At 45.4% G+C, this 7,229-nt stretch overlaps 1 pseudogene; it reads right to left on the bottom strand.

The window, feature by feature from the left end:
- Positions 1-4,394: 4,394 nt before the first annotated feature.
- LOC105756691 (ubiquitin carboxyl-terminal hydrolase 17-like protein 13) lies at positions 4,395-5,527 on the bottom strand (annotated as a pseudogene).
- Positions 5,528-7,229: the final 1,702 nt, after the last annotated feature.

The following is a 7,229-nucleotide window of genomic DNA, read 5'->3' as shown; positions in this document are numbered from 1 at the left end:
CCCAGCTTTCACAAGCATATGAGGCGATTGAAAATACCATGGCTTTGGTCACATGCGTGTTGGTACAGGTGGTATCCTTGCTTTTTAACACTTTAAAGAGATCTATTGCAGAAGATTTGCCCAATGAAAGGCATCGTTTCTTGGCTGCTACTTCGTGGACATTGATTGTGAACCCAAGTAAAATGAAGTCCTTGACAGTATCAATATTTTCTCCATTTATCAAGATGTTGCTTAGTGGTCCAGTTGTGAGGATTTTTGTTTTCTTTATGTTGAGATGTAATCCATACTGAAGGGTGTAGTCTTTGATCTTCATCAGTAAGTGCTTCAAGTCCTCTTCACTTTCAGCAAGCAAGGTTGTGTCTCTGCATATTGCAAGTTGTTAATGAGTCTTCCTCCAATCCTGATGCCACGTTGTTCTTCATATAATGCAACTTCTCAAATTATTTTCTCAGCGTACAGACTGAATAAGTGTGGTGAAAGGATACAACCCTGTCAAACACCTTTCCTGACTTTATACTACCCAGTATTCCCTTGTTCTGTTCAAACGACTGTATTTTCATCTATGTACAGGTTCCTCATAAGAACATTTAAGTGTTCTGGAATCCACATTCTTTGCAATGTTATCCATAGTCAATAAAATACAGGTAAACATCTTTCTGGTATTCTCTGCTTTCAGCCAGGATCCATCTGACATCAGCAATGATGTCTCTGGTTCCACATCCTCTTCCGAATCTGGCTTGAATATATGGCAGTTCCCTGTCAATATACTGCTGCAACTGCTTTTGAATGATCTTCAGCAAAAGTTTACTTGCATGTGATATTGATATTGTTTGATAATTTCTGCTTTTGGTTGAATCATCTTTCTTAGCATAGACATAAATATGGATATCTTCCAGTCAGTTGGCCAGGTAGCTGTCTTCCAAATTTCTTGGCATAGATGAGTGAGCACTTCCAGTGCTGCAACTGTTTGTTGAAACATCTCAATTAGTATTCCTTCAATTCTTGGAGCCTTGTTTTTCGCCAATGTCTTCAGTGCAACTTGGACTTCTTCCTTCAGTGCCATTGGTTCTTGATCATATGTTACTTCCTGAAATGGTTGAATGTTGACCAACTCGTTTTGGTATAGTGACTCTGTGTATATCTTCCACCTTCTTTTGATGCTTCCTGCTTCGTTCAGTATTTTGCCCATAGAAACCTTCACTATTCCAACTCAAGGCTTGAATTTTTTCTTCAGTTGTTTCAGCCTGACAAATGCTGAACGTGTTCTTACCTTTTGGTTTTCTAATTCCAGATCTTGGCACATGTCATTATAATCATTTATTTTGTCTTCTAGAGCCACCTTTTGAAACCCTCTGCTCAGCTCTTTTATTTCATCATTTCTTCCATTCGCTTTAGCTACTCGACGTTCAAGGTAAGTTTCAGAGTCTCTTCTGACATCCATTTTGGCCTCTTCTTTATTTCCTTTTTAATGACCCCTTGTTTTCTTCATGTGTGATTTCCTCAATGTTATTCCACAACTCATCTGGTCTTCAGTTATTAGTGTTCAACGTGTCAAATCTATTCTTGAGATGGTCTGTAAATTCAGGTGAGATTTTCTCAAAGTTGTACTTTGGCTCTCGTGGACTTGTTTTAATTTTCTTCAGCTTCAACTTGGACTTGCATATGAGCAATTGATGGTCTGTTCCGCAGTCGGCCCCTGGCCTTGTTCTGACTGACAATATTGAGCTTTTCCTTGTCTCTTTCCACAGATGTAGTTGATTTGATTAACTTGTATTCCACCTGGCGAGGTCCACATGTATAGTCGTTGCTTCTGTTCTTGAAAAAGGTATTTGCAATAAAGAATAACTGAAGCATACTAATAAATCATTGTCAAATTGTAAATCAACATGTAAAATTTAAGAAAAGTAAGTTGCAGATTTGATGAAACCCTAAGACTTCACAGTCCAGGTATACTGGTGGTCTTCCCGAATAAAAGCAAAGAAATATTTACTGTCAAATGCACAAGAATATTAGAAAAAAAAAGCGCTACAAATGTCAATAATTGTAAACTTTGTGGCTTCAGGGGGAAACATTGGAAAGTAGCAAAGGAAAGCAGGCAGGTTTTCTGCATGGCATCCAAAGTGGACATCAGAAATTCATGGGCATCTTCCTCTAAGTGTCTATGGAAGCCTCTAGCCAGTGCATGTGAAGGCTTCATAAAGCCACCTGAATGATGGAGGAGGGCCCGGGTGATGTGAGCCTGCATGGTACACAGCACGCAGTAGCCCGCTGCCCACAGGTTGCAGAGTGCTCTCGGGATAGAACGTAGTCGGGGAAGGGTGGTGTGTAGGTCAGACACTGCAGCGCCGCATTCGCTTTGCAGGTGTTCCTCAGGTTGTGAAGCCCCGCCCCATCCCCATGTGATCTGCTCCAAGTCGCAGAAAGTTTCTAGCGGGAGTAAGCATGCAGTTGCCCCAGGCGCACTGCTTCTGGGATTTCCGCCACTGTTTGTCAGCCAGACAGGGAGCACAGTGCCTTTCAGCCCCCGCTGCTGGGAGGCTGGAAGAGCTGAGTTTTGGAGAGACAAAGAACTGACCCCTTAACTCCACAGTGGAAGGAGGTTACCTCTATGACTCTGGAAGAAAGATAGCGAGGCTTCTCCTGCCTAGACCTCAAGGTGCAGAAAGATGCCCGTTTTAGAGCAAATCTCCAAATGGCTGGATTTTGCGTTCACTGCAATCACATCAGCCCTCTTAAGAGCTAGCTTCACCCATTCCTCTACCTCCACAACCACCTCAACTATCAGTCCTGACTACTCCCTATCCCTGAACTGTTCCGCCACACGCTTTGTTCCAGACCAAACTTACCCACGCCCATATCCCTCCCTCCCTTTCCCACTGGCTCCATATTCATCAATCCATTCCTGGACATCAACTGCATCTGTGTGCTGAGAATTTAACCACCCCTACTCACAGCTGACTTCAATGAACATCTCTTCGCCAACAGTTTTCATTCCTAAACACGCGAAGAAAGTCTACGCCTGTGTGTCTTGCGTAAACCCACTGACAGTGGGACTGAGTTGGGGTTTTGGGGACATGGCAGTCTTGAATCATTCCAAATGGAAGACAAGCTAGACCCCTGGCGTATGTTGAATGTATGTGTGAGAGTTTGATGGATGTGTTTTTGTGTGTGTGTGGTGTGCGTGAATGAGTGTGTGGCTATGTAGATGTGTTTCTCTGTGTATAGAGGTGTTTGCCCACGTTCACATGCCTCGGCACACATGCATCTGTGTGTTTACTCGCCTCCATGAGTACCTCTAGGGCTAGATATTAACCAGGTGTTCAAATTACTAAGATATTAAAGGTTGTATCTGTGAAAATAATTTCTGACATTCAGACTGCCCACTAAAGAGGGCCAAACCCGTTCTCCACTTCTCCTTTTTCGCTGAGTGTCCTTTCCTGTCAGACTTCCTGGAGAGCTGTGAATTCTCATGGAAGCCGTCCAGGAGTACGTGCACCTTACTTGGGGACAAATATCAAGGAAGTCAGTGAGTGGGGGTTCTTTGTGCTTTTCCATTGCTGCAAAGGGCCTTTTCCATAAAGGGCTCAGGTGCTCACATGGACGGGACTCCTTACCCACATACCCCGTGGTGGCATGAGAGTACACAAGCCCACAGCTCTGCCCTGGGTATGTGCCTCTACCCTTCCACATCTCCCTCTCATTTTATTCTTCATTGTAATGATGATGAAGGTGATTAGAAATGTGTTTTTCTAGCTGAGTTTGGGTGCCCAAATTCTGACAATACATACCCTGCGGGGGAGAATGTTGCTAGTTTCTTCTTGAGACCTTGGGTCCTCAGATGACACTCGGATACCAGGACATGCAAAGAACACGTTGTTGTCCTCTTGCCCTCATTGTGACACTAGGGACAACCACAACGCTCTGTGAGGTGGCTAGAGCCTAAAAGATTTCTCACAATGCATAATATTTCAGATTTATTTAATCGTTTTCTAAAGGATATGAATTTCCTGCCCATATTTGGGAGAGCTCTCCATTTCATGATGGAGACATGATGGATGCTTTTGGAATGATGCAGGCTGCAATTCAGTAAAACTTTATAAGCTACAAATACAATGCTAGGGCTACTACTAGAATCCATCAAGCAACCAGATATCCTTCCCTTTCTTCTTCTTCTTCTTGCTACCTCTGACATACCTCTGTGAGTGAAGGATATCACCAAAGCTGATGACCACCTGAGCTCGAAGGTATCTGACTGGAACCCTCAGTTGGTGGCCTTCTTGCTCCCACTGATCCTTCGGCACCCTACCCCTGGATTTCAAATTCTGAATGATGACTGCGTTGGAGGGCAGGGCAGTCTCTCTGACCCTGAGCTAGAATTCAGCTTTTGGTCAGTCTCATGCTTGCACAATTTTCCACTCCTCTAAGGTCATTTGTTCGGTGGCTGTTGCCTCTGCCACTGCTGAAATGTTGACTTTAGCGTCTCCTTTGGGCACCCCTGGACTTGTCTCCACATCTATGTCCTCCATCCCGTGGCCTCTTGCTCCACCACCCTGTGGCACACTCCCACTCTCTCTGATCAATTCATTCTTGTGGATGTAAAACAGGACATAGGCTTGTTAGCTCAGCACACAGGTCACATCACACGCCAACACCTTGGCATTGTCGATTTGATACCGCTTGCCGTTGCCAGCCTTGACGTAAGAGAGGTAATGCCCTGTGTGGCAAGTCCACCCAACATGGACCAGCACCGCGCAGACTCTATAAACAGCTGGTCCTCCGTCCTGCTGAGACATACATCTGCTCACTTCGAGAGTCTCAGGATAGCACACGTGCTCGGCAGTTTTGTCACCAGTGAAGTCTGAGAAGAGTTTCAGTACGAGGATAAGGACCTCAGAGCAACTGTGCAAAGTCAGCGTCTTGGAAGCGCGCACCTTCCGCTGACAAATCCTACTATGATATGAATTTTCACCATCCAGCTTTTCGACCATGACCAACTCTTCCAAAGCTTGGTTCACACTTTGAGCTGCGTGGATATCCAGGGTAATGTCCAGGTAAGGGTAGAAGGTGTCTGACACTCCCTGGCAGTGGCAACACTGGAACTGAGATCTCCAGTAGCCGCCAAAAGATGGATAAGGGTGGTATCTGGGGAGAGGCTGCAGAAGTGCCTGTGGCTACGCAGGCAGGCTTTCTGCACGGCATCCAGAGTGGAAATGAGAAATTCATGGGCATCTTCCTGTTGGTGTTGGGGGAAACGTGTAGCCAGTGCGTGTGGGGGATCTATGACATTGCCTGTATGACAGAGGGCTCGGGTGATGTGATCCTGCATTGTACACAGCACGCAGTAGCCCTGCTGCCCACAGGTTGCAGACTGCTCCTGGGACAGCATGTAGTCTGTGAGGGGTGGCGTGTACGTCAGACACTGCAGCGCTGCATTCATCTAGCAGGTGTTCCCCATGTTGCAGGGCCCTGCCCAGACCCCAGAAGTTCTGCTCCAAGTCAAAACAAGTTTCTCAGAGGGGGCAAGCATCACTTCGCTGCAGGCGCCTGACTTCTGGGATATGTACCAGGCTTTGTAAGCCAGAGAGGTGAAGGTTTAAACAGTACATAATACTGAGGAAACCAGTGCAATTTTACTAGGAGAAAGGCATAGAAGCTTCATAGACACATCCAGACTCCCATGGGGGCTGAGTTACTGGGCTGAGGGCTTTGGGGACTACGGTCACAGTTGACATCTAGCTTAGTTGACATTAACATAGTTTATAAGGAAAATGTTCTACATCCTACTTTGGTGAGTAGCGTCTGGGTTCTTAAGAATTTGTGAGCAGCCATCTAAGGTATGTTTCTTGGTCCCACTCTGTCTGGAGCAAGGGAGAATGAAGAAAACCAAAGACACACAGGAGACAGGGGACCTCATACCACCAAGAAACAAGAGCCAGGACAACAGCGCATGCTTTGAACTCAGAGTCCCTGAGCTCAGAAGCTTCAAAACCAGGGAGCAGATTGATGACAAGGACTTTCCCCAGAACCAACAAAGAGAGAAAGCCTTCTCTTAGAACTGGCACCCTAAATTTAGACTTGTAGACTCCTAAAGTGTGACAGAATAAATTTCTCTTTCTTAAAGCCATCCACTTGTGGTACTTCAGTTGTTGCAGCTCTAGATAACTACGAGAAAAACCAATGGTGCATGTACACCTACAGTATAATTAACCAAAATAAGGGAAGTTGTCTCAGAGATGGATTTCCTGGCTGGATTTTCATTATCATTTTCTGTTCATGTTTTTCAGTATTTTAGAATAATGGACATAATTAAATTCTACTTCTGCAGTAAGAAATTTGATCTCACCTAAGAGAGGTCTATGGCTGCTGGGTGGCACAGTTAAGTGCTCGACTACTAGCCAAAAGTTTGGCCATTAAACCCACCAAGAGGTGCCTCAGAAGACAGGCCTAGAGATCTGCTTCTGAATGGTCACAGCCTTGAAAACACTATGGAGCAGTTCTACTCTGCACACATGGGGTCACCATGAGGCAGAATGGACTCAATGGCAACTAACAACAATAATAAAGGAGTTCTGGCCTTTGTCCAGGCTCCTGAGAGGTAACCTCTAAAACGCTGGAGTTTCCAGAGTGATAGGACTGTTTTGATTCGTGGTGGGCCCCTTGGTCCTCATCAGATAGTTTATACTAAAGAGGTGACACAGAGTGGAAGTTGGTCATGCCAGAAGGACGCATCAAGTGATTAGAGAGCTGAGACTTGTGTTAATATCAGGCAAATAGAAGAGGTAAATGACAGCCCACTGCAGGAGGAAACATAGAACCACCCAGAGGGGGTCAGCTGGAGGAACCACCTGTGTGGAAATTAGGTGCAGGTTTCTTTGGTTACAAAGCTTCAGTTTAACATTCAACACTCAAAATGAAGAAATGACTGTTTATTACTCACAGGTCCCAGAGGGGATCACACTCCAGGGCTGCACACTGAGCTCCCAGGAGCACCAAAGGAGAAAATCACACAAAGCACAAACAGACCTGGGCTCAGCCTTTAATAGGATCCAGGAGGGGAGTATACTCTATTTCGTGGGCTTAGGGACTACTGGCTAATTTAAAACAAGTGGCAGGAAACTGGGATCTGGAGGTACAAATTTGGCAGAGAGGGTTTGGGGTCCTTATCTGGATTCCCAGATGTGATGTGTAGCTGGGGAAAGGGAGAGCTGAAGAAGGGAGGAACTGCCTCT

This window comes from Trichechus manatus, unplaced genomic scaffold (assembly GCF_000243295.1).
Source record: "Trichechus manatus latirostris isolate Lorelei unplaced genomic scaffold, TriManLat1.0 scaffold00120, whole genome shotgun sequence".
In the NCBI taxonomy this organism is placed as follows: Eukaryota; Metazoa; Chordata; class Mammalia; order Sirenia; family Trichechidae; genus Trichechus; species Trichechus manatus.
Note: the sequence above shows the minus strand (reverse complement) of the source record. Positions and strands in the feature narration are given on the sequence as shown.